Source organism: Macaca thibetana, chromosome 7, assembly GCF_024542745.1.
Source record: "Macaca thibetana thibetana isolate TM-01 chromosome 7, ASM2454274v1, whole genome shotgun sequence".
Taxonomy (NCBI): Eukaryota; Metazoa; Chordata; class Mammalia; order Primates; family Cercopithecidae; genus Macaca; species Macaca thibetana.
The window spans coordinates 151,201,795-151,229,779 of NC_065584.1; the positions used below are offsets into that span (position 1 = coordinate 151,201,795).

Genomic DNA, 27,985 nt, shown 5'->3' on the forward strand with positions numbered 1-27,985 from the left:
AGGAGGCCAAGGTGGGTGGATCACCTGAGGTCAGGAGTTCAAGGCCAGCCTGGCCAACTTGGTGAAACTCTGTTGCTACTAAAAATACAAAAATTAGCCGGGTGTGGTAGCAGGTGGCTGTAATCCCAGCTACTTGGGAGGCTAAGGCAGGAGAATTGCTTGAACGGAGGCGGAGGTTACAGTGAGCTGATATTGTGCCACTGCACTCCAGCCTGGGTGACAGAGCGAGACTCTGTCTCAAAAAAATTTTGTTTATTTTTATCTTTAATTTTTATCTTATTTTTATTTTTTGTAGAGATGAGGTCTCCCTATGTTGCCCAGGCTGAACTCCAACTCCTGGGCTCAAGCAATCCTCCCATCTCAGCCTCCTAAAGTGCTGAGATTACAGGTATGAGTCACTGTGCCCAGCCTTACTTATTTTTTTATTATTGTGTTTTAAGAGTTCTTTATATGTTCTGGGTATAAGTTATCAAATATCTGATTTGCCAGCATTTTCTCCCAGTCTGTGGCTTGTCTTTTTATTTTCTTAACTATGTGTTCAAAGAGCAGAAGTTCTACATTGATAAAATCCAACTTATCATTTGTTTTCTTGTATTGACTGTGCTTTTGTGGTGTATCTGAGAAATCTTTGCCTAATCTGAAGTTACAATGATTTTTTCTTCCAAATTTTATGGTATTAGGTTTTACATTTAGGTGTATTATCTCTTTTGAGTTAAATTTTATATATGGTGCAAGATTACATCAGGGTTTTTTTTTTTGTTTTTTGTTTTTTTTGCATATGGATATCCAATTATTCAGCACCACCCCGCCACCTCCCTTTTTTGCGGAACAGGGTTTTGCTCTGTTCCAGGCTGGAGTGCAGTGGTGCTATCATAGCTCACTGCAGCTTCTAACTCCTGGGCTCAAGTGATCCTCCCACCTCTGTCTTCCGAATAGCTGGGACTACAGGTGCACCATACCTGGATAATTTTCTCCTCCTTCTCCTTCTTCTTCATTAAGAGGGAGTCTGACTATGTTGCCTAGGCTGGTCTCAAACTTGGGCTCAAGTGATCCTCTTGCCTTGGCCTCCCAAAGTCCTGGAATTACAGGTGTGAACCACCATGCCTGGTCAGCACTATTTATTGAAAAGACTATCCTTTTCCCCATTGAATTATCTTGGAAACTTTGTCAAAAATCAATTGGCCATTTATGTGTAGATCAATTTCTGGACTCTCTATTCTGCTTCACTGGTCTACTTGTCTATCTTGAGGGCAATGCCACACTGTTTTGATTATTATAGCTTTATAATAAGTCAAACTTGTTTTGGCTATTTTAGATTTTGCATTTCCATATGGATTATATAATTAGCTGGTCAATTTCAAGAAAAAAAAATGCCTACTGAGATTTTGATTGGGATTGCATTGAATCTATGTGTCAATTTGAAAAGAATTGACATTTTAGTAATATTGAGTCTTCTGGTACATGAAGACAGTATATCTCTCCATTTATTTATTTATGATTTCTTTACATATGCTTTAATTTTCTATTCACAGGGTTTTTTTTTTACATTTCACTGTATAGGCCTTGCACATCTCTTGTCAGATTTATCTGTTTTTAACATTTTAAATGCTATTGTAAATACTACTGTTTTTGTTATACATTTAGATTTCTGATTATTGACAGTTTCGGGTAACAGGAACTGGATTTACCCTGTCACCTGAAACAACTGAAGAAACAGACAAGGGCTGGGTGCGGTGGCTCACACCTGTAATCCCAGAATTTTGGGAGGCCGAGGCAGGCAGATCACGAAGTCAGGAGTTTGAGACTAGCCTGACCAACATGGTGAAACCCCATCTCTACTAAAAATACAAAAATTAGCCAGGCATGGTGGCATGTGTCTGTAATCCCAGCTACTCAGGAGGCTGAGGCAGGAGAATTGCTTGAACCTGGGAGGCGGAGGTTGCAGTGAGCTGAGATTGCACCACTGCACTCCAGCCTGGGTGACAGAGCGAGACTCCATCTCAAAAAAAAAAAAAAAAAACAAACAAAAAACAAAACAAAACAAAAAAAAACCTGACAAAGTAAAAGAAATAAGGACTCTAAAAACACTGTATGTCAGGCAATGGAGGATAGTGATACCTGGATGATAGAAAAAAAGATGAGATGAGCTATCATTACCCCAGCTTACTGCCAGGAGAGCATTTGCAGGCCACAGCAAAGGGATAGTGAACCCAGGCAGAGCCCAGCAGTTGCCCTGAGTTGAGAAGATGGAGCTGAAAGTCCAAGGAAGTCAAGGTAGCTAGGATTCACAGGGAACGGTACTGGAGAGAAGAGATGGAGAGAACTATATAGGAAGAGAAAGTCAGAGTCTCTTCTAGTATTCAGCTGAGTAATGACCAGCAAACACGTGTGAGAAAACTACTTGAGGCCAGGAAAGAACTCTAAAAGATTAGAGGGAGCAGTGGTTAGAGCTCTCATAGGACTCAGAATAGTGCCTGTTCCCAACAGCCAGAATGTAAAATAGCATAACTCATGGGACATCAGTTAGAGTCCCACAAAAGGTCTCATCTCAGTAGTAGGGACACAACCCTAGACTAAATGCTACTCTTGTCCTGCCAAATAAAGCTTAAAATCAAGACCTTAAAGGATCCAACTCTTTCCAAGTGACTTAACCGCATCTCAGAATTAATCTTAAAAACAATTTTAGGCCCTGTGTGGTGGTGGCTCATGTCTGTAATCCCAGCACTTTGGGAAGCTGAGGCAGGCAGATCGTGAGGTCAAGAGTTCGAGAGCAGTCTGGCCAGCATGGTGAAATCCCATCTCTGCTAAAAATACAAAAATTAGCTGGGTGTGGTGGTGTGCACCTGTAATCCTGGCTACTTGGGAGGCTGAGGCAAGAGACTGGCTTGAATACAGGAGGCAGAGGTTGCAGTGAGCTGAGATCATGCCACTATACTCCAGCCTGGATGACAAGCAAGACTCCATCTCAAAAAAAAAAAAAATTAGAAAACAAAAGAATTTCACTTAACAAGGTAATATCCATAATGCCTGGAATCTAATCAAAATTATCAAGCATTCAAAGGAGAAGGAAAATAAGGCACACAATGAAAAGAGGGTCATTAATACACAATAAAGAAAAGGCATTAAAACAGCTTTTATAACTGGATCCCATAAATTCAGGAAACTAAAGGAAAGACTGAACTTGTTAAAGTGGAGATACAGAAAACATTAACAAATTAAAAGGAAACTTCTAGAGATGAAAACTATAATATCTGAGATTTAAAATATACTGAATAAATGACAGATTCAACATACAGAAGAGAAGAATAGTGAACTTGAAAACAGTAAAATAAACTATCCAAAAAGAAACACAGCAAGATAAAAAGAATTAAGAAAAATAAAGCATCAGTGAACTGTGGGACAACTTTATCAGGCCAAATGTATGTGTAATTGGAATCCTTGCAGAAAATGAGAAAAAGGGTGGAACCAACAAAATATTTAAAGAAATAATGACTGAAAAATGTTCAAATTTGATGAGAACTAGAAACCCACAGATCCAAGAAGTTCAACAAATTCCAGCAAAAGAAATAGAAAACTCCACCCTGGGCAACATGGTAAAACCCCATCTCTACCAAAACAAAACACACACACACACACACACACACACACACACACACACACACACAAAAAAATTAGCTGGGTGTGGTGATGCATGCCTGTGGTCCCAGCTATTTGGGAGGCTGAGGTGGGAGGATCACTGGAGCCTCGGAGGCGGAGAATGCAGTGAGCCAAGATTGCGCCACTGTACTCGCTACTGCACTCCATCCTGGATGACAGAGTGCGACCCCATCTCAAAAAAAGAAAAGAAAAAGGAAAGAAATTGAAAACTATATCACATCACATCATAATAAATTGCTTGAAACCAAGGATTAACCAAAAAATTTAGAAGCAGCCAAGAGGTGGGACACACATTCCATACAGAGAAACAAAGCTAAAGATGATAGCAGATTTCTCATCATAACCAATGCAAAATAAAAGATAGTGGAACAACTTACTTAAAGTATCAAAAGAACAAGACTAGGCCGGGTGCAGTGGCTCATGCGTGTAATCCCAGCACTTTGGGAGGCTGAGGCGGGTGGATCACCTGAGGTCAGGAGTTTGAGACCAGCCTGGCCAACATGGTGAAACCCTGTCTCTACTAAAAATATAAAAATTAGCTGGGCATGGTGGCGGGTGCCTGTAATCCCAGCTACTAGGGGGGCTAAGGCAGGAGGATTGCTTGAACCTGGGACGTGGAGGTTTCAGTGAGCCAAGAACATGCCACTGCACTCGAGCCTGGGCAACAAAGCAAGACTCCATCTCAAAAAAAAGGAACAAGACTAGAATTCTCTATCCAGTGAAAACATCTTTTAAAAATAAAGGGGAGGCCGGGCGCGGTGGCTCAAGCCTGTAATCCCAGCACTTTGGGAGGCCGAGACGGGCGGATCACAAGGTCAGGAGATCAAGACCATCTGGGCTAACACGGTGAAACCCCGTCTCTACTAAAAATACAAAAAATTAGCCGGGCGTGGTGGCGGGCGCTTGTAGTCCCAGCTACTCGGGAGGCTGAGGCAGGAGAATGGCGTAAACCCGGGAGGCGGAGCTTGCAGTGAGCTGAGATCTGGCCACTGTACTGCAGCCTGGGTGACAGAGCGAGACTCCGTCTCAAAAAAAATAAAAAAATAAAAAAATAAAAAAATAAAAAAAAAAAGGGGGAAAATAAAGAAAAATCAGACTTTTTCTGACATACAAAAATGGATGGAATTAATCACCAGAATACCTGGCCTACAAAAATTATTAAAGGAAGTTTTTCAAGCAAAAGAAATATAATGCCTGGTGAAAATGTAGGTCTACTCAAAGGATAAAAACTACTGGTGCAGGTGCAGTGGCTCGTGCCTGTAATCCCTACACTTTGGGAGGCCAAGGCAGGAGAATAGCTTGAGCCCAGGAATTCAAGACCAGTCTAAGCAACAAAAAACAAGACCCATTTCTAAAATAAAAAAATAAAAAAATTAATTAATTAAAAAAAATTAGCCAGCCACGGTGACGCATCTGTACTCCTAGCTACTCAGAAGGCTGAGGCAGGAGGACTCCTTGAACCCAGCAGTTCAAGGCTGTAGTAAGCTAGGATCACATCACTGTACTCTAGCTTGGGCAACAGAGCAATACCCTGTCTCTGAAAAACAAACAAAAACTGGTAATGAGGCATTTGAGACCATCTTGGAAAACATAGTGAGGCCCCACCTCTACAAATTTTTTTTTTTAAAAGAATTAGATGGGCATGGCATCGTGCATCTGTACTCACAGTTACTCAGGAGACTGAAGAGGGAAGATTGCTCGAACTCAGAAGTTTGAGGCTGCAGTGAGCTGTGATTAAGCCACTGCTCCAACCTGGGCAAAAGAGCAAGACTCTATCTCTAATACATATATAATATGATATATATGTATTAGATCTATCTCTATTATACATATGATATTATATAATATGTATGTTACATAATATGTATGTTACATATACATATTATATATGTATTAGATATAGAGTCTTGCTCTTTTGCCCAGGCTGTATGTGTGTGTATGTGTGTGTATATATATACACAGTATATATACATAAAAAATAATACATACATATATATGTATTTTATATATATTTATAAATGTGTGTGTATGTGTGTATGCATATGTGTGTGTATGTGTGTGTATATATGTATATATGTATACACACACATATATATACACACACATACACACATTTATAAATATATATAAATACATATATACATATATGTATGTATTTTTTATGTATATATACTGGTAGTGGTAACTACCTGGGTAAACATTAAGACTATTTTTCTTATTGCTTAATATAATTTACTATTAAAAGGAAAATAATAACAATGTGTTATTGAGTTTATAACAATTTTAAATGTTAAATGCTTGATGGCAATAGCATAAAGGCTGGGAGGAGACAAATGTAAGAATACTATTATAAGATTCTTGTATACTACGTGAAGTGGTATAGTATCAGTTGAAGGTAGACTGCGATAAATTAAACAGGCATAATAAAGAAACAACAAACTAAAACAATGCAAAAAGGAATTATAATTAATAAACCAGCAAAGAAAATAAAATAGAATCATAAAAAACTATTCAGTTAATAACAAAAAGGCAGACAAAGAGGAAAATGGAATGAATAGCAGATGGGACAGATAGAAAACAAATAGCAAAATAATAGATTTAAACCCAACCATATCAATAATCACATTAATTGTTATTAAATGTGAACACCCTGATTAAAAATCAGAGATTTTTGGTACCTGCAAGAAATTTAATTTAAATATCAAGAAAAAATAGGTTACAAGTAAAAAATAGACAAATATACACTATACTAATACTAATCAAAAGAAAGCTGAAGTAGCTGTGTTAATATTAGAAAAGGTAGATATCAGACAAAACATATTACCAAGAATAAACAAGGTCATTTCATAACGATAAGGAAGTCAACTTATCAAGGTGATTTAAAAATCCTAAATGTTTATGCACTTACTGACCACCCTTCAAAATACATGAAGCAAAAAGTAATAGTACTGCACAAAGAAATATACAAATCCACAACTCTAGATACAACGTTCCTCTCTCAATAATTCATAGAACAAGCAGACAGAAAATCAGGAATGATATAGAAGATTTCAACAGCACTACCAACCAACTTAACCTAATTGACATTTCTAGAACATTACATCCATTAACTGCAGAGTGTACATTCTTTTCAAGTGCATACAGAACATTTATCAAGAAAGACCACACTTCAGGACATTAAACGAGTCTCACTGAATTTAAAGTAATTCAAGTCGTGCCAAGTATATTCTCTGATCACAATGGAAGTAATTAGAAATCAACAACAAAGATATCTGGAAAATCCCCAAATATGTGGAAACTAAGTAACATACTTCTAAGTAAACTATGGGTTAAAGAAGAAATCAAAGGCAAATTAGAAAGTATTTTGAAATGAATGTAAAAGAAAACAAAATATATCCAAATGTGTAGGATCTCGCTAGAGTAGTATTTAGAGAAAAAATGACAGCACCAAAATGCCTACATTAAAAAGATAAAGGCTTTCGCTCTGTTACCTCAGTGTCTACCCTGAGGAACTAGAAGAGAAGAGCAAATGAAACACAAAATAAGTAGAAGAAGAAAAATAATAAAGATCAGAGCCAAACTCAATACAATAAAAAACGGAGAAATAATACTGGGAATGAGAGATGTCACTACAAATTCTACCTGCATTAAAAGCAGAATAAGCGGCCGGGCGCGGTGGCTCAACCCTGTAATCCCAGCACTTTGGGAGGCCGAGATGGGCGGATCACGAGGTCAGGAAATCGAGACCATCCTGGCTAACACGGTGAAACCCCGTCTCTACTAAAAAATACAAAAAACTAGCCGGGCGCGGTGGCGGGCGCCTGTAGTCCCAACTACTCGGGAGGCTGAGGCAGGAGAATGGCGTGAACCCGGGAGGCGGAGCTTGCAGTGAGCTGAGATCCGGCCACTGCACTCCAGCCTGGGCGGCAGAGCGAGACTCCGTCTCAAAAAAAAAAAAAAAAAAAAAAAAAGCATAATAAGGGACTGTTGTGTACAAAATATGCCAATACATTTGACAAGTTAGATGAAATGGACAAATTCCTTGAAAGACCCAAACGTCCAAAATGCACTCAAGAAAAAATAGACAGTTTGAATAGCCCAATGTCTATTAAAGACATTGAATTTGTAGTGAAAAACTTTTCCACAAAGAAGATTCTAGGCTCAGACAGCTTCACTGAAGAATTCTATCAGACATCAGCCAGGCGCGGTGGCTCAAGCCTGTAATCCAACACTTTGAGAGGCCAAGGTGGGCGGATCACCTGAGGTCGGGAGTCTCAAACCTGACCAGCCTGACCAACATGGAGAAACCCTGACTCTACTGAAAATACAAAATTAGGCGGGCGTGGTGGCACATGCCTGTAATCCCAGCTACTCGGGAGGCTGAGGCAGGAGAATCACTTGAACCCAGGAAGCGGAGGTTACAGTGAGCCAACATTGCATCATTGCATTCCAGCCTGGGCAAAAAGAGTGAAACTCCATCTCAAAACAAAAAACAAAAAACAAAAAAAGAGAATTCTACCAGACATTTAAGGAAGAAAGCATATCAATTATATGCAAAATCTTCTAGAAAATTGAAAGGGAGGGAATAATTCCTAACCCATTCTATTAGGCCAACATTACTCTCATACCAAAACCAGACACATATATCACAAGGAAAGAAAACAACAGACCAACATCTCTCATGAATATAGATGCAAAAATTCATAACAACATTTTAGCAAATTGAATCCAGTAGTACATAAAGAGGATAATGCTTTATAGCAAGTGGGGTTTAATCCCAGGAATGCAAGGTTGGTATAATAAACAAAATCAATCAATGTAATTTACAATGTAATCAAATTGTCATTTAGCCTGTAGTAACATACTAAAAATGAAAAATCATGTAATCATGTTAATAAGTACAGAAAAATCATTTGACAACTATGACTTTCATTCCTGATAAAAACTCCCAATAAATTAGGAGTAGAAGGGAACTTCTCAACCTGATCAAGGCATTTATGAAAAATCCAAAGCTAATATCTTAGTGGTGAGAGACTGAATGTTTTCCTCCTAAGGTCAGGAACAGAACAAGGCTGCCTACTTTCACCGCTTCTATCAACATTGTATCTATCAGAGGTTCTAGCTGCGGAAGTCAGACGAGAAAAACAAATTTTAAAATATCCATGTTGGAATGGAAGAATTCGTTTGGCTGTGGCTGAACCACAGACTTTTCTGGGTCTCTGGGGAAGATGGTAACATGTGAGTGCGCACACACACACACACACACACACACATGCATGCATGCAGTGTTGTGTTGGTGCATGTGGTGCCTTCTCTGAAATGCCCCTCAAGATTGGGAAGCAGAAACATGTCCTGAGATATGGCAGGCATGACCCATGCAACCCCCACAGTCTGTTTTAGGTCTTAGGTTTTTGCTTAAAAATTCAAATGGCTTTAGCATTTTACTTTATAATATTTGTGCTATTTTAATGAAGAAGGACTATTCTAGGTAACCTATGCTTGAGGAAAAGTTACAGTGAGGAAGATGGGTCATTTATCTGAAGTCCAGGACCCTGGCCAGCTGGGTGATACAAATACCTCACTGTGAGAAGCAGGGTGGCAGGAGAATGAGTGCATAATTCAGAGCATGTGCATGTAGGCTACATGTGAGACATTGGGCAGGCAACCCCACCCCTCCAAAACTCACTTCCCTGCATTTTAAAATGGGGGGGAGAACCTCTCTATGACCTTGTGCTCAGGATGAGTGGGATGTTGGTAATGGGTGACAATGCTCTGAGGGATCACTTTCTTCTTGCCAAATGGTCAACTGCAAGTCCTTGGCAGGCCCCCATGTGCTGTCCTCCTGGAGGGCTGAGAGGAACTTCTCTGACGGAGGCATGTTCCTCCTACCTGCCCCAACGCTGGAGACTTTGAGGCAACTGAGACGCAGGCTGTCCCACTGTGCAAGTTTGAGACTGTTCCAATGATTTCACAGATATTTCGGGATGGGGAGGTTTGAGTAACAATCTAAGAAACACCTGTGGGGTGGTCAGAATAATGCCCCTGCAGCTGGTCTACATCCTAATCCCTGGAACCTATGGAACCGTTCAGTTATGTGGAAATAGATAATTAAGGTTGTGGATGGAATTAAGGTTGCTAATCAGTGGACCTTAGGTTGGGAAGATTATTCTGAATTATCTGTGTGGATCCAATGTAATCACACAGATCCTGAAAAATGGAAGAGGGAGGCAGAAGAAGAGTCAGAGAAAGGGATAGGATAAGGGAAGCAGAGTCTGGGTGATGCCATATGAGAGGGCTTGGTTCCCTATCACAGACTTTGAAGATGGAGGAAGGGTCCACAAGCCAAGGAAAGCCGTCAGTCTCCAGCAGCTGGAAAAGACAAGGAAATGGATTCTCCCCTACAGTGCCCAGAAGATATAGAAGCCTACTGACACCTTGTTAGAGACTCATGTCCGACTTCTTCTTCTTCTTCTTTTTTTTTCTGAGACAGTCTCACTCTGATGCCCAGTCTGGAGTACAGTGGTATGATCTCAGCTCACTGCAACTTCCGCCTCCCAGGTACAAGCAATTCTCCTGCCTCAGTCTCCCAAGTAGCTGGGATTATAGGTGCGTACTACCATGCCTGGCTAGTTTTTGTATTTTTAGTAGAGATGGGGTTTCACCATGTTGACCAGGCCGGTCTCGAACTCCTGACCTCAGATGATCCACCTACCTCGGCCTCCCAAAGTGTTGGGATTACAGGCTTAAGCCACAGAGCCCAGCCAGACTTCTGACCTATAGAACTGTAAGATGATACTTGCGTTATTTTAAGCCACTAAGTTTGGGGCAATTTGGTAGGGCAGCAATAGCAAACTAACATATTCCAGAAGCTACTGCCCTGCCAGCTCTCTCCCTGTGCTGGAAGCCCCAACAGATTCAGGGATTTCATGGGCTTTGGTTCCATAGGCTTTCATCCAGTTGTCGGGCTTCAGGTCCACTGATGCGCCATCTGGGCATGCTGGCTGTGAGGCCCTGCAGGACTGTGTGTGATCAGAAAGAGTTGCTGGCCAGCCCATGAGAAGGCCAGAGCTTGTCCCAGGCCTCAATTCCACCCAGGGGCCCATTTGGGAGCAGTCCTGCCAGTGGCGGCATGGAGGAAAGAACACTGGCTTTCGAGTCTCAAGGGCCTGAATCTAAATTTTGGATTTGCCCTCTACCAGGTGTGTGACCAAGGGCAAGTTACGTAACCTCTCTGTGCCTCAGTGTCCTTGGCTGCAAAATGGGGATAATGGTACGCACCTCACAAAGTTTTTAGAAAGACTAAATGAGTTCATACATGTAAAATGTTTAGAACAGGGCCTGAGACTTTTTTTTTTTTTTTTTTTTTTTTTTTTTTTTGAGACGGAGTCTTGGTCTGTTGCTCAGGCTGAAGTGCAATGGAGTGATCTTGGCTCACTGCAACCTCTGCCTCCTGGGTTCAAGAGATTCTCCTGCCTCAGCCTCCCGAGTAGCTGGGACTACAGGCATGCGCCACCATGTCTGGCTAATGTTTTTTTGTATTTTTGGTAGAGAGGGGTTTCACCAGGTTGGTCAGGCTGGCGAGACTTAGTGAATGCCTAAAATGTGTACATTGTGACTGGTATTATCTGTATTAAAATGACCACATCATAGTTGCTGTCTTTAGGTGGTGAACCATCTAGCCAGGAGTCATACTTGCATGGAGTAATAAGTGCAGAGGCGGGACGGGCAGCATACCATGGAAAACAAGGATCATTCTTCTTGAAGTTGGGGATTCAGGAAAGGCTATAGATCCAGTGAGGCTTAAGCTCAGCCTTGGGAGGTGAGCACATCTCTGCTGGACAGGTTGTGGGGTGGTATAGGAGCACTCCTGGCAGAAAATGCATCTTGGGCTAAGCTCAGGGCAGGTGAGAAATCGCCTGGTCTGCTGGCAGCACGGTATTGCTGGAAGTTGGGGTGTGTAGGGGAGATGCAGAGGCTTGCGGGAGAAGAATGAGAAGAAGGGCTGGAGCCGGCTCATCATGCGGCTAGTAGGCCTGCTGAGGAGTGTGGACTTTATCATGGCAGTAGTGGAACCCTCTGAAAGTCCCCTCTGAATATGGAGTGGGCGGTGGGTTGGAGACAATGTGCAGGCTGGAGGCAAGCGTGTCTGTGAGAAGGCCAAGGCTGTGTCCTGGGATTGGAGGATGGGCCCTGGGTCTGGGGATTGGGGATGGGGAATGGGACAGACTCAAGGCTACTTAGGAAGGAGTCTCAGTGGGCCTTGGTGGCTCCCTGGTTGTGGAGAGGAGGGGCAGAGAGGGCTCTGAGTGGCTCCTGGTAGCCAGTGGCCGGCTGATTGCCTAGCATTTCTCTTGCCCTAGCAATGGAGGCCATATTTGGTTCTGTCAAAACCTCTCTAGGCTGAAACCATTTGATCTTCCTCCCAGCTTCCAGCCCCACTCCCTCCCCACCACGTCTGGCTATGAAGCCTGCCTCCCCATCTTACGCCCACATTCCTATTTCTTTAGCCAGTCACTCAACACACTTTCAACAAACTTTCCCTACTATGTGCCAGGCGCTGTGCTGGAACCTAAAGGATACAGTTATGAACAAGACAATCCTGCTCACAATCTGAAGAACAATCCTGATAACGGTGACCAACGAAGACGTGCAAAATGTCAGAGGGCCACAAACCGCAGAGGGTAAGGGGTAGTGGGAGGCAGGCAGGAGAGCATTGCATACATTGTACATGACATGGTCATCTTAATACAGACAATACCAGCCACAACTTACACTTTTTAGGCATTCATTAAGTCTCAGGTACTGTTCTAAGCATTTTACATGTGTGATCTCATTTTACACTGCCACTCGAATGAGGGAAAAGTGGAATCCCAGAGTTTCAAATCCCAGCTCTGCCACTGCCGTGAGGTCTTGTGCAAATTGCTTCTCTCTGTGCCTCCGTTTGCTCATTTGCATGGTAGGGATGGTGACTGTTTCTACCTGCAGGGTTGTGGAGAGGATGAAATGAGTGAATGTATGTGAAGCGCTAAGACAGTGCCTGGCACATTAGTAAGTGCTGGACGTGTTTGCTCCTTCTAGGTCTACATTTTTAGCAGAGGGAATAGCAAGGGCAAAGGCCCTGAGGTGAGAAAGGACTTGGCACGTTCCAGGAATGGGAAGAAGGTCAGGACGACACAAGGGGAATGTGGCAACGGCTGAAGTTAGGAAGGCAGGGCCTGGGCAGGTTGTGGCTGCCCCTCCCCTGAGTCCTCTTCCTGACTCAGGTGTGTCTGCCCCTCTTCTGCCCTGCCCCTCCTCATCCCGACCTTCCTCTGTTCCGCCCCCCTCCTCTGCTCCGCCCCCCTCATGGCTTCCCGGTGCCAGCCCCAGCCACTCCCGCCTCCTGGCTTGGTTTTCCAGGATGTCCACTGTGCAGCTGCTCCTCCTCTGTTCTTCAGTCCGATGTGCCCGCCTCCCACCGCACCGCCTGCTCTGATCAGCCGGAGCCTCCCGTCTTTCCCCAGAATTGCCTGGCGTCTGCTCATCTAGACCCTTCCTTTCACAAGGGAGCCTGGAGCCCAGAGAGGGGTGTGACTAAACCAGGGCCACACAGCGGTTCAGAGGCCAAGACTGGAGCCCGGATTTTCAGGACTCTGTGCACTATGGCTTCTAGTTTCCCGGGTCAGACACTTCTGCCGATGTTGCTGTATCACAAATGTGACTTGAGTTGAGGAAGGCAGGAAGAGGCAGGGAACGAGGAAAGCACAGTCCACCAACTAGAAATTACTGCCGTGAGCACATTGGTGTCTGAGCCTTTTTAATGCTAAGCACACTGTTCCTCAAAGAGAAACCGTGTGTGAGGCTGGGACACAGAGTGAGAAGGTGCTGTCTGTTCGCCTTTGCTGTGTCCCTCCATAACTACCCTGGGAGAGCCGGGGATCCCATCCGCTAAAGGCATGTCATGCAGGGCCCCAGGGTCACACAAGGGAGTGATGGCAGAGCCTGCCTCTGCGGCCCCAGGAGGAGTGAGACTGAGAAACGGGAGGCAGAGACCTCAGGAAAAACATGATGAACTTCTAGGAAATCTGTATCTGGCCAAGCACGGTGGCTCACGCCTGTAATCCCAGCACTTTGGGAGGCCAAGGCAGGTGAATCACCTGAGGTCAGGAGTTCAAGACCAGCCTAGCCAATATGGTGAGACCCCGTCTCTATAAAAATACAAAAAAATTTAGCCGGGCATGATGGTGGGTGCCATAATTCCAGCTATTTGGGAGGCTGAGGTGGGAGAATTGCTTGAATCCAGGAGGCGGACATTGCAGTGAGCCAGGATTGTGCCATTGTACTCCAGCCTGGGCAACAGAGCAAGACTCCGTCACAAAAAAAAAAAAAAAATCTGTATTCATTTGCCAGGGCTGCCATAACAAAACCACAGACTGGGGGCTTAACCAGAGGTAATTTCCTCAAAGTGCTAGAGGCTGGAAGTCCAAGATCAAGGCACCAGCAGGGGTGGTTTCCTCCAAGACCTTTCTCCTTGGCTCACAGATGGCCACCCTCTTGCGGCCTCTTCACAGGGTCACCCCTCTGTGGGTGCACAGCCCTGGTGTTTTCTGTGAATTCAAATTTCCCCTTCTTATGAGGGACACCAGCCAGATTGGCTAATGGCCTCATTTTAACTCATTTTAACCCCTAAAGGCTCTATCTCCAAATACAGTCACACTCTCAGGTACTGGGGATTGGGGCTTCAGCATATGAATTTTGGGAGGGTATAATTCAGCCCATAATGAAATCAAACACCAATCTATCAATGCTTATCCCTGGGCAGGAATGCAAAGACTCAGGACTCCTAGCAGGGAGGCACCCTCAAGGGTAGAAACATTCTGGGAATACTTCCTGGAAGAGAGAAACTTGAAGCTTTGGTCAAAAGGGGATTAGAAGGCATTCCAGGCCAAGGGAACAGCATTAACAAGCATCTAGAAACACATGCAGGGTGTGCTTTGGGGAACACAAGGATGCAGTTGTCTAGAGGAGTCACTGGGGCCAATTCTTCTGGGGGTGGAGTAGAAGGGGAGTTAGGTTGTGAAAGGCCTTGGATGTCAGGACGACTTGGGCTTGATTCCATGGCACCAGGGAGCCATTGATGGTATCTGAGCACAAGACAGGTAAGAGTTTTGCTTTAGGCCAGAATTAGGGAAATGACAGGTTAGAGCAGTGGTTCTCCAGCTTGAGCATGCTTGGGAATCCCGGGGATGGCTGGCTAAACCAGACGGCAGGACCTTATTTCCAGAGTTCCTGACCCAGTGGGTCTGAGGTAGGGCTGAGAGTTTTCATTTCTGACAAGTTCTCAGGGGCTGCTGTTGCTGCTGCTGTGTGTAATGTGAAAATCACCGGAGGTTTTGCTGGAAGGCAAGAGCAGGGGTGGGAGGTGAGAGGTACGGTTCCTCTCTGAGGCCTCTGAGGCACTAGCAGTGGAAAGGCCCCTAACTCCCAAATTTTAGACAGGGAACTGAAGCCCGGAAGGCGACGGCCATAGTTGGGGTCGTTTCCAGGCCTTGAGCCTAGATTCTTGGGCCTAGGTTGCCATGGCACCAGGAGCCTGGAGCAGAAAGGCTCCTCAGGCACTCCCTCTGGGGTCCATTCGGCCCAGGCGCTTGCACGGGCACTGCGTTTTGCTTGGAAAACGGGTAGCAAGCCGCTAACACTCCCAGAACGTGGGAAGCAACGAAGCCCAGCAGACAGGGCAGGAGGGCGGCGCTTTCCGGTCGGGCCCCGGATTTAACTCTCTTCACCTACAAAGGCCCCACCCCAACCCTCCCAACCCCGCCCCAACTACGCCCATCTCCGACTCAGCCCAATATAGCCAGGCCCCCTGCGCCAGCCCCGCTTTCCCCGTTAAGAGCGCAGTGCCTGAATCTCAGCTCTCCTTCCTACTGACTGGGTGACCTTGGGCCAGATACTCAACCTCTCTGTACTTCATTCTCCTCATCAGTAATTTGGGAAACACCTGTCTCATAGGGTTGTCATGAGGATTAAGAGTTTATATTTGTGAAGTCCTAGGAATACTGCCTATTAAGCCTTGTTACTAAGTGCGTAAGCTTCGTCATTAGTGGTAATTATTATCTTTGCCCTGTTGGAGCTTTGATTCACTTAGTAACAGTGCTATTAATTTTATTATTAAATTTTTTATTTATTTTATTAAATTTTTAATTATCTATTTCAGACATTAAAAAAGCATAAAAATATAAAAACTGTATCTCCATCACCCAGTTTAAGAATGAAAGCATTATAAATGTTTTCTCGACCTGGCGCGGTGGCTCATGTCTATAATCCCAGCAATTTGGAAGGCCTAGGCGGGTGAATCACTTGAGGTCAGGAGTTCAAGACCAGCCTGGCCAACATAGTGAAACCCCCCCTCTACTAAAAATACAAACAATAGCCTGGCATGATGGTGGGCACCTGTAATCCCAGCTACTCGAGTGGCTGAGGTAGGAGAATCGCTTGAACCCAAGAGGCAGAGGATGTAGTGAGCCGAGATCGTACCACTGCCCTCCAGCTTGGGCAACAGAATGAAACTCTGTCTCCAAAATAAATAAATAAATAAATAAATAATAAATAAATAATAAATGCTTTCTCTCTACTCAACTTTAGTCAGAGTCTTCTGCCTCCAACCCATCCCCTGCACTGCTCACCAGTTGTGAGAGATCCAGAGAAAATACAAGTCGAATCCTGCCACAACCCTGCTTGAAAATCCCCACCTATAAGATAAAATCAGACACATCCCTTGACATCCAGGCCCTTCACATCTGACCTGCGCTGAACCTTCTGTTTGGTCTCTGCCACCCAAGACTAAAGTCCCCCTTAACATTTCTTAAGCATCCCCAGCTCTTTGCATATGCTGACCCCTCTGCCTGGGGTCTTGTATATCCTTTCTTCTCTCTCTTTTACTCACTTGATGGGGAGCACCCATTCTTTGGTCCCCCAAGGCTCCCTAGCCTGCCCACTGGGAATTAATTGTGTTTGTGTGTCCCCTCCCCTAGACTGTAAGCACCTGGCAGCAGGCCCATGGTGACTCTTGATCTGCTCCTGGGGCAGGGAAGGCACTCATTACACTACACAGTTGTGGTTGAGTGTGTTTGGGGTACTGTACTGGGATGTAGAAGGGGTGGTCATCTGCTGATTCAAGCCCCATTCTTTTCATGGGGAACTTGCAGTCTGTCAACTGTAAAACTTCGGAGGAAGAAAATAAAAGAAGGCTGGGTGTGGTGGCTCACACCTGTAATCCCAGCACTTTGGGAGGCCAAGGCAGGTGGATTACCTGAGGTCAGGAGTTCAAGACAAGACTGGCCAACATGGTGAAACCCCGTCTGTACTAAAAATACAAAAATTAGCCGGGCGTGGTGGTGGGTGCCTGTAATCCCAGCTACTCGGCAGGCTGAGGCAGGAGAACTGCTTGAACCCTGGAGGCGGGGGTTGCAGTGAGCCGAGATCACACCACTGTACTCCAACCTGGGCGACAGAACGGACTCTGTGTCCAAAAAAAAAAAAAAAAAAGGAAAAGAAAAAAGAAAATGAAGTAATTCAATGGGGTCTTCATTTTAAAGAAACTCCAGAAAGTGTGATTTCCCCTAAAGTGTCCAGTTTCCGCCTCTGAAACCCCTTCCTGCTTCTTCCCCCTTCTTCCTTAGTCCCTATCTCCTCCCTCTGAGGACAGCGGGTTCCTCATGATCAGTGGATCTTCCCCAGGGACTTCTACGTGGGACATGCAGCGGCCATGTCCTGGATTCAAAAGGCTTGTGGTTTTGGAGAAATCGAATGGATGCCAAGCCTGGCCCCAGACAGCCTGGGTACTAGGAGCAAAGAGGATGTGCTTCCAGACCAGAGGCTCCTGGCCTGTTTTCATTCTGTCAAATGTATTTGCAAAGCAGAATCTCTTTGAAGAGAGAAGAGAGCCTAGGTCTTCATTTAGGTAAAGGAGAAATAAACTGGTGAGTGCACTCAGACCCTGTGGTGGGAGCCGGGTGCTGGGGTGGAGTAGGGCGGGACACTTGCCTCTAAGGACATTTTGAAATTTGTTCTATGTTCACATCCTATTTTTAAAAAATGAACACAAATTGGAGCATAATCAGAAAAGCCGGGTTCCAGTATTGCACATACCAGTGACCAGCCTGTTCACCTTGGTCTCTCAGAGGCTCACTTTAATAACCACCCAGTTCTTAGGCTCCAAGAGTAGACACAAGAGGGACCTCTGTAAACTAGACGGGGCTGGGCACACTTAATTATTATTTACTCTTCCTTCAGTCCCTCTCAGGAGACAATAGCTGAGGCCTTCACTATTGGCCACAGTGTGAGGGTCTCTTTGTGTGAGTCTGGGTGTGTATGTCTGGACATGAGTGTGTGAGTCTAGGATGTGTGTGTGTCTCTGTGTGTGTCTAGACATGTTTGGGTGGGGTGTGTGTTGACTATGAAGTTGACCATTACAGGGTCTCTGCCCCAAGGAGCTCCTGGTGAAGCAGGATAGGAGGCCAAGTGAAAAACTTCCTCCAACACTCTTGAACTCCGACAAGCACCAAATAAAGGGCTGACAAATGTGAGCGCACAGAGAAGGGAACCCACCAACTCAAACAGGGGCCTTTGCACTGGCTCTTCCCTCTGCTTGAAGTGCTCTTCAAGGCCCACTCTTGCCTCCTCTAACTCTTTGAGCAAATGGCACCTTCTCACAAGGCCTACTTGGTCACCCCATTTAAATAGCAACTTTCAGGCTGGGTGCTGTGGCTCATGCTGTAATCCCAGCACTTTGGGAGGCTGAGGCAGTAGGATCACTTGAGCCCAGGAGTTTGAGACCAGCCTGGGCAACACGCTGAAACCGCATCTCTACAAGAAATATAAAAATTAGCTGGGCATGGTGGTATGTGCCTGTGGCCCAGCTACTTGGGAGGCTGAGGTGGGAGGATGACTGGAGCCCAAGGAGATCAAGGCTGCAGTGAACAGTGATTGTGCCACTCTACTCCAGCATGGGCAACAGAGTGAGACCCTGTCTCTAAATAAATAAATAAATAAACAAATAAATAAATGGCAACTTCATCCCACACTCCCTAAACCCACCCCTGCTTTATTTATATATTTATAGCCCATGCATTTCTTTTCCTTCTTTTTTTTTTTTTTTTTGACAGTGTCTTGCTCTATTGCTCAAGCTGGACTGCAGTGGCATGATCATAGCTTATGACAGTCTTGATCTCCTGGGCTTAAGCGGTCCTCCCACCTCAACCTTCCTAGTAACTGGGACCACAGGCATATGCCACCGTCACCAGCTAAATTTTTGATTTTTTTGTAGGGAAGAGGTCTCGCCATGTTGCCCAGGCTGGTCTCAAACTCCTGAACTCAAGCAATCTTCCTGCCTCAGCATCCCAAAGTGTTAGGATTATAAGTGTGAGCCACTATGCCCCACTGCATTTATTTTCAAAGACAGCAAAGTTAGCTATATGCAACTAACTTAAAATGCTGTATGTTTTACTCACTTATTTTGTTTTATTATCTGTTTTCCTCATTTCCTACATTAGAATGAAAGCTCCATGAGGGAAGCTACCATGTCTGCTTTGTTCACAGCCTGTGTCTCTAGTGCCTAGAACAGTACCTGGCACATAGTAGGCACGCAGGAGGTATTTGTGGCTATGGTGGTAATCGGGTGGGTGTTTGGGGTAGATGGTAGCAAGGCCACGGGCATGCCTCTCTATTCTGGAGGGGTGGCTGGAGGTCTGAGGTGGCAGCAGTGGACTGAAGGGGCACCTGTGGTGTGTATCTGATGTGGAATCTGATGCAGATGGGGTGATGGAGGCAGAAGCAGTCCAACAGGCACAGGGAAGAAGATGTGGCTTGAGAAAACCTGAGACATTTTGGAGGCCATTCTGGATGCCCCAAATTCTAACTCAGTGCCCATTTCCTCCCTCTGCCACCCTGAGGATCCAGAGCCTATTGATATCAGGGAAGGAATAGTCAGGGGACACATTTGGAGGTCGGGGAAGGTGCTGGTGGACCCATTTATGAGAACCGAAGGCCACTTGAGGGTGTCTTGGCTAGGGGAAAGTACCTGGCTGGGTAGAGGCATTTGGAAGGGAGGAGGTAGAGGGCATTTGGAAGGGAGGAGGCAAAGGAAAGCCTGCAGTGGTGGCTGGATTGTAGGCTTGGTGAGAACAGACATGTTTCTCTGAGCATTGGAGAATACGAGCAAGGCCCAGGACCGGAGAGTGCTCACCAGACCAGAGGCCAGAGAAGAGGCCTGGCTGGGAAGGGCTTCGAAGACCAGGCCAGGGAGTCAGGATAGAATCCCGGGGGGCCCCGGGAGCCCCTGACGATCTGGAGCCAAGCATAGGAGGTGGCAATGAAAGGAAGTTGTATTCAGGAAGAACTGCCACTCAAGGGTCTTTCTCGATGCCAGCTGCCCAAAGAGGAGGAAGAGACATGCTCTGTAAGCCTTCTTATAGACAGAGAAGGGGGATAGAGAGGCTGTTTCCCTTTGGCAGTTCATTCATTCACTCTGTCACTCATTCGCTTTATTAAGCACGTAATGTGTACTGGACTCTATTCTGGAATCGGGGAATGTCACCAGAAATTAGCCCTGAATTTTGACCCCATGCAAGGCAGAGAGTGCCCTAGAAGAGGCATGCCAGCTCTGAGGAGGCTGTGGTTGTGCCCAGCTGAAAGACCGGAGAGGGCTCCCTGGAAGGGGAAGCATCTGAGCTGGGCCCTCCATCATGGTCAGCAGTTTGAAAGTCAGTTGTTCAGGAAGAGAGGATGGTTCTACTCCGGAGCGCCTCACCAAGAGGTTTTACCATATATCGCTTCATTTAATTCACCGAGCAACCTTGGAGATGGTGAAGGCAGAGGAAGTGACTTATTTTACAAGATGAGGAAATAGGATCTTGGGACCAAGCCCAAACAGGGTAACTGTTCAGCCCCAGGTCACCAGGCTGACAGCAGCAGGGTTGGAACTAGAACCCAGAGCTGTTGGACTCCTGGCCAAGTGCTCATCCTGTGGGTTCACAGAAGTCACTGGTTTGCTTTCCAAGATGCTGTGGAGAAGCTGTCAGCAGATTTCTAACATGAGGGATCTTGCTCTGTCCCCTCCCTGACTCCAGAGAGGGCTCAGGACAGGGACCAGTGACTCACTCCAGGCTCCTCACTCGTTGGTCAACAGTAGGCAGTGCCCAGAATAGAAAAAAAAAAAAAAAAAAAAAAAAAGCCTCAGACTCTGAGTTTGAGGACTTGGGGCTGATCCCAGCTGGTCCCATGTCCTGGCTGTACAGCCTTGGGCAAAGCACTTCACCTCTCTGGGCCCTTCAGTTTCCTGCTCTGTCAAATAGGGACACTGTTCACTCCAGTACTCCCCATCTCCAGGGAGTTGAGAAACTGAAGCCATAATGGGTATGACCCACATAAACATTAGCTAGTATTATTTATAAGAAACTGGCCGGGCGCGGTGGCTCAAGCCCGTAATCCCAGCACTTTGGGAGGCCGAGATGGGCGGATCACGAGGTCAGGAGATGGAGACCATCCTGGCTAACACGGTGAAACCCCATCTCTACTAAAAATGCAAAAAACTAGCCAGGCGAGGTGGCAGGCGCCTGTAGTCCCAGCTACTCAGGAGGCTGAGGCAGGAGAATGGCCTGAACCCGGGAGGCGGAGCTTGCAGTGAGCTGAGATCCGGCCACTGCACTCCAGCCTGGGCGACAGGGCGAAACTCCGTCTCAAAAAAAAAAAAAAAAAAGAAACTGGGGGTTGGCCATACCACCAGAATGATGACAAGGACACTAGGACACTGCTACTACTGCAAGCTAACTTAAACTGAGCCCTCACCAGGCCCAGTGGGAAGTGCTTTACATACATTAATTCATCCAGTAAAGCGAGGACTTGAAAACATTAGCAGTAAAAGCCTCATCAATATGTAAAGATAATGATGATGATAAAGGTATCTTGCAAAGCAAAGTAATTAAGACATTCACAAGTCTTTAAGAGCAATTGAGGGCCATGCAGACTCTGTCCCCTGGCCTCTTGACACAACTCTGGGCCTTTACTTCCTTCATCCTCCGGGTATAGGCAGCCAGCCCCTCACTCTCAGCCCCCTAGTCCGTGGAGGTTGTTCAGGCCCCAAGCCAGGCCAGCCTGAAGATTCCTATTCCCAGGCAGCTGGGCTGTGGCCCCAGGAGGGCGGCCAACAAGGGGCCTAGTGGCTTATCGCTCTGCAGCGACTCCCCAGCGGGCAGACTGTCTCCGCTGCTGCAGAGCAAAGCTGATAAAGAAGACAGAGGCTTGTGTTTACTGGGGCCGAGTCTGGGGAGAGTCGGGCCTCCCAGGGGCGGCCCTGTCTCCTCTGGGAACAGACTGTCTGTTTGCGGAGATACCATCACATTCCTGCAGCTTCGGCCACCCCAGGATGGACTGGGGGAGGGAGTGGCGGAGATGGGTGGGGAGGATGCAATATGACAGCTGCGGCCCTCTGTTTCCCTGGGGCCAATGCTGAGGAGGCCTGAACTGGGTCCTCCAGGGGGATTCAGGTTTCCCAGCCTGATTGCCAAGTACTTTAGATCATTAATAGCCAACACGGGTACAGTACTCTACAGTTTACAAAGTATTTTCTCAACATTTACCTTTGTGGGTCTTCCAGATAGCCTTCCATTCACACAGTCTGGGGTAATGTTTCATAGAAGGGAAATGCCCAGCAAGACTGGGGCAGGGGAACTGAGTGACCCACAGCTGACCAGGCCAACTCATATTCATAGCTAACACTTTTGAGTACTTACCATGTGGCATGACTGCAGAGGCACTTAAGGCATATTAACTCATTTAATCTTTGCAACAGCCCTTATGAGGTAGGTGCTATCATTATATCCATTTTCCAGACGAGGACATTGAATCAGACATAGGTTAAGTAGCTTGCCTAAAGTCACACAAACAGAAAATGGGAGTGCTGGGAGTTGAACCCCAGCAGCATGGCTCCAGAATCCCCACTGTACCCAATGTCCTACACAACCATCTTGAAGCAAGCTTGTGATGTATTTCTATTCTGTGTGCAAAGGCCGTGGGCATTTGCAGCTGCAGGAGGTGGCCTAGCTGGCTTTGGAATTAGAGCTGCATTCTACTCCCAGCAGTGACACTAATGAATGCTGTGGCAGAATCAGAACTCTGTGAGTCTATTTTCTCACCTGGAAAGTGAAAATAGCACCTGCCTTAGCAGAGAGTGTGAGATGTTGTATGTGAAAGATCTGGTACATAGGAAATTTTCATTAAAGAAGTACTATGACTACTTTGACAGAGGCACTGGGGAGGTGGCCTGTCCAAAATGGAAACTTCAGAAGAGTATCTCTTAAAAGAGAGGCCCAATTACTCAGTTATGGGAGCACAGAGGAGGAGTGACTTCTAATAGGAGGGATCAGGGTGTCCTCAAAGTAGGCAGCATGAGCAAGTGGTTGGGACTCTGGCTTCAGAGTTGGGCAGACTTGAGTTCAAATTCCAATATCCAGTCCTTACTCACTGTGTGACCTTGGGGAGTTACTTCTTTGAGTATGTAAAATGAGAACACTAAAAAAAAACCTGTCCATAGGGTTGTGAGGAATGGATGAGACCATTCAAAGGTCAAAGAGACCTTCTGGGAAGAAGCTCTGGGCACAATGGCAGGCACCTAGTAAGTACTCAATAAATGCTTCTGCCATTGTTGTTTACAGGGGGTTAAGGAGGTGGCAGTGAGGTAGGGTGGTGGGCAGAATAACAGCCCCCTAAAGATGTCGTGTCCTAATCCCTGGAACCTTTGAATGTGTTAGGTTACATGGCAAAGGGGAATTAAGGTTGCAGGTGGAATTAAGGTTGCTAATGAGCTGACTTTGAGATGGGGGAAATTGTCTTGGGTTATCTGATGGGGCCCTGCCTAATTGCAAGAGTCCTTATAAGTGGCAGAGAGGCAGAAGAGGCAGTGTCAGAGTGATATGAGTGAGAAAGGCTCTACTAGCCATTCATGTCTTTGAATTGGAGGAAGGGGCCACAAGCCAAGGAATGCAGGCTGCCTCTGGAAGCTGGACAAGGCAAGAAAATGGATTCTCTCCTAGAGCCTCCCGAAAGGCAGGAAGCCCTGACAGTGCTCTGATTTTAACCCAGTGACACCCATTTTGGACTTCAGACTCCCAGAACTATAAGAAAGATAATAAATATGTGTTGTTTGAAACCACTAAGTTCATAGTAATTTGTTATAGGAGAAAAAGGAAAGTGATATAGAGTGCGAGTTGGTCCTTGAAGACTGGCAGGATGGTCACAGGCCAAGGTGGGGCAGAACAGCACAGGAGGAGGAAACTGAGCCTTCAAAGGCCTGTGGGTGGCCAGGAGCACTGCATCATGCCTATAATCCCAGCATTTTTGGAGGCCAAAGCAGGTGGATCACCTGAGGTCAGGAGTTTGAGACCAACCGGGGCAACATGGTGAAACCCCGTTGCTACTAAAAATACAAAAATTAGTCAGGCATGGTGGCCTGACTATAGTCCCAGCTACTAAGAAGGCTGAGGCAGGAGAATGGCATGAACCCGGGAGGAGGAGGTTTCAGTGAGCCGAGATCGCGCCACTGCACTCCAGCCTGGGCGACAGTGTGAGACTCAGTCTCAAAAAAAAAAAAAAAAAAAAAAAAAAAAAAAAAAGGCCTGTGGGCTTGAAAGCACACTTGGCTTTTCCAAGTGGGGAACACTTGGGAAAGCTTATGTGGTTCTTTGCAAAAATGGACATAATTTTCCATTATTCTCCATGCCTGCCAGTACCTATGCTCATTTGCAATGTAACTTGGTAACTCTTCCCATCAAGAGATAGAGTCTATTTCTCCACATCTTGAATCTGGGTTTGGCCCTATGACTTGCCTTGGCTAACCGTATGCAAATTCCAAGCTTGGGCCTCAGGAGACTTTGTACACTTTTGCATTCACTCTTGCTGTTCTTAGGCGGAACACTGCCACTGCCTAAAATCAAGCCCAGTGTAACCAGCAGCCTTGAAAATGGCTCCTGGCGTGAATGCCCTGTGTGATCCTCTCCCATTGAGTATGGGCTGGACCTAGAGACTCGCTTCTCACCAATAGAACACTGGTAAAGCGATAGGTTGGTGCCTCTGATATTGGGTTTTAAAAGGCTGTGTGACATCCATCTTGCGGTCCGTTTTTTGTTCCCTTGCTGAAGGGGTCACTGTTCCCTGGCCGAGGGGGTCCACTGCCATGTTGCGAGCTGCCCTATGGAGAAGCCCAAATGGCAAGGAAATGATGTCCCTCCCCAGCAGCCAGTGAGGACCTGAGAGCTACCAAAAGGCACATAAGTGAACTCGGAAACAGACCCTCCCCATCTGATACCTTGACTGTAGCCTTGTGAGAGAAGCTGAGCCAGAGTATGCAGCTCAGCAGCACTTGAGTTCCTGACCCACAGAAACTGTGAGAAAATAAATGTGTCTTATTTTTAGCTGTCTAATTTGTTACACAGCAACAGATAACGAATATACTTCTAGGCTAGTCTGCTGGATGATGAGTGACATATGGCCTAGTCACTTCCTTTCACCCAGCCAACACCCAGACAACCACCAGGCAAGTGAGTGAGACATCCTAGACCAGCCTGCTGTCAGCTGCTTGCAGACATGTGAGTGAGCCAAGCCTGGCCCAGATCAGCAGAACTGGGCAATAACAGAAGTTGTTGTTTTAAGCCACTGAGTTTTGGGGGTGATTATTTTTCCCAGCAATAGCTGACCTCTGTAGCCCGAGGGTTATGCATGTAGCAGGAACTGAAACCAGGAAACTGGGTAGGGGGCTAAGCATGGAGGGTTTTGATGATGGAATAAGGCATTTGGAATGGGGGCAGGTTTTTGAGCAGGAGAATAACATCGTGATCAGAGCTGTGGTTAAGGAAGTTTCTTGCAGCAGCAGGGAGTGGCATGAATCACAGGCAGGGTAATCACTTAGAAGGCTGCTATCATGAGGCAGATGAGCAGTGATGGAGGCCTGAAATTGAGTAAAGGGTTGAGGTGTGGAGAGAGTTAGAAGTGGAACCAATAGATCCTATTCTGTGTGGAATGGGGGACAGGGCAGTGGGAGAGGAGAAGTTGATACCCAGGTTTTGACTCTGGGATACTGAGTGGTTGGTGGTACTATTGACAGAGATGGGGAAGTCAAGATGGGGGATAGGGAGATGCATGCTATTTGGTGGACTGAGGGTTAAGTGCCAAACAGACCTTCTGGGAAGAGGCCCAAGAGACAGTGATTCAAGACTGCAAAGGGAGCTCTGTCCCAGTCCAGTGTATTGATCAGGTTTGAGGAAGGATAGAGAATAGCACCTTCTGGCTGGGTAACTGAGGGAGCTGGGCAAAGGATTATTGCAAAAGTATGGGAAGGGTTTGAGAATTGCATTAAGGGATGTTGAAGTATCCTGGGGCTGGAAATGATGGGGAGCTTGCTTCTTCTCCTAGGCCTGAGAAGGCAAGGGAGGGAGCAGGAACCGGAACCAGAGGAGGTAGAGTACGGAGAGTGCTGCCTGATGGAAGCTGTGGCCTTTGGTTGAAGATACAGCAGACTTATGGCAACCCAGCAAGGAGGGCACCAGGAGAACAAACACTTTGACCTCTCCCTCTTCCCATTCTGTGAGGACTTCTTTGGCATTCCCCATTAGCTAAGTTCACCCTGAAGTCAGACAGCAAGGTTGCCTGTAGATGTGGACCATACACATCAGCCTTGCAGGACACAGAGAGGGTGGAGAAGGGGAGGGCCTCACAGAAGATACCTAGCCACCTAACACATGGTGAAATTCCTTTAGCCCGTGTTAGCTGATGACCCTGTTCTGGGAAATGAGATTTGAGGAGAAACCTGGTAGGCAGTTTCTGGGTAAAAGTTTTTTACTCTTAGAAGGAAGACAGCAGGAGAGATGTTCTTCAGGGTGTCTGATGTGATGCCTGGAACTGCAGCAGCCATTTTGCAACTGCAAGGGAAGCCAGTGGAGGCAAAACTGACCCACTGTGGCTGGAAATACAAATAGAAAGAACTAGGTTCTTGATTACTTCGTGGAGCTTCTCTAAGAGCCTGTCCTACATCCAGGTTTTTTTTTTTTTTTTAAATGAAATAATAAAGATTCTTATTGTTTGAACCACTTTGAGTTGGATTTCCAGTTACTTGCAGCCCAAAGCCTTCTTTTTAAAATTTTTTTTTTTTTACCCAAACAAAAGCACCAAAGCATTCTAATGGACATAGCTGCCATCCACCACATTCAAGCCCCTGTGCAAGCTCTATAGCTTCCACAGAGTACAGGTCAAGCCCTCCTGTTTCTTCTGCTGACCACAGATTTGCACTAACTGCATCAGATTCAGTGAGAATTTCAAATCCTTTTTCAATCTATGACAAAATAAACAGACAGAAGTAGGTCATGGGGGTGCTCTTCCCTTAACTTAGGAGAAACTGAGGAGAAATCCAGCTAAAGGCAGTGGAGATAGTGAGGGCATTAATCTGAGTCTCTGGGATGGGCAGGAGAGAGAGCAGAGGTAGGAGACTCGTTCCCATTACCCACCTCCCTGAGACGTGTGGTGCATTCACAGAGACCCAGGCTCTCAGTCTTTGTTTCCCTGTCCATCAGCTAAAGGCTAAAGTGGGCCCCACCCAGTCTGGACATGCATCATTAGCACAGACTCCCCACGTGGGGCCAGCGAGTAGGCCTCTATTTTTCAGCATGGACTCCCCAACCTCAGTGCCGTTGTATCTTCCCCCACCCAGGTTTTGCAGGACTTGCCTATATCCGGGTGTCAGAGTGAGTTCAGGGAAGGCTGGCCATCACTTGGGAACTTTAGAGAGAGGCAGATGGAAATAGGAGAGGAAGCTGCTGTCACAGGGGCCACACTTGGCTCACCAGAGAAAGTCACTTGGCATCAGCAGCTAGTATGATGGATTTACCATGCCCGCCTTGCCCACAGTGGAGTCCCAAAAGGTGGCCATTGTCAAATGACTGCACCTATAGTCTTCTGTGCTTCACCCTCTTCTGTGGGCTTCCTTGGCCTAGGGAAGTGAGCTCCCTACACCACTGGACTCTTCTCCATCTAAGTCATGTCATGGAAACCCCTCCAGAGCTGAAGACAGACAGATCTGGCTCTGAGTCTCTCTACTATCCCTTCTTAGATGTGGGGCAGGAAACTAGCCTCTGAGATTCATTTTTCTTATCTGTAAAGGAGGCTCTTACACTAATTACCTGAACAAATTTATTGTGAGTTTCATATGAGATAATGACTAATATTTTCAAAGCATAACCATCTAGCGTCCCATTCTTTCAATATCCTCTCCACTAGAGGTCAGTGGGGCAGGAAATCTGACAAA

General features: G+C 46.0%; 1 protein-coding gene and 1 long non-coding RNA gene across 4 annotated transcripts in view; one reads left to right on the plus strand and one right to left on the minus strand.

Moving 5' to 3' along the window:
• The window catches only part of SNAPC5 (small nuclear RNA activating complex polypeptide 5), a 717,963-nt gene that overhangs the window by 177,671 nt on the left and 512,307 nt on the right, over window positions 1–27,985 (minus strand). The window lies entirely within an intron of this gene.
• LOC126958025 (uncharacterized) lies at window positions 299–27,918 on the plus strand. Its single transcript, XR_007727041.1, has 4 exons — window positions 299–388; window positions 10,148–10,263; window positions 26,101–26,144; window positions 27,392–27,918. It is a non-coding gene; the product is annotated as an uncharacterized LOC126958025 (long non-coding RNA).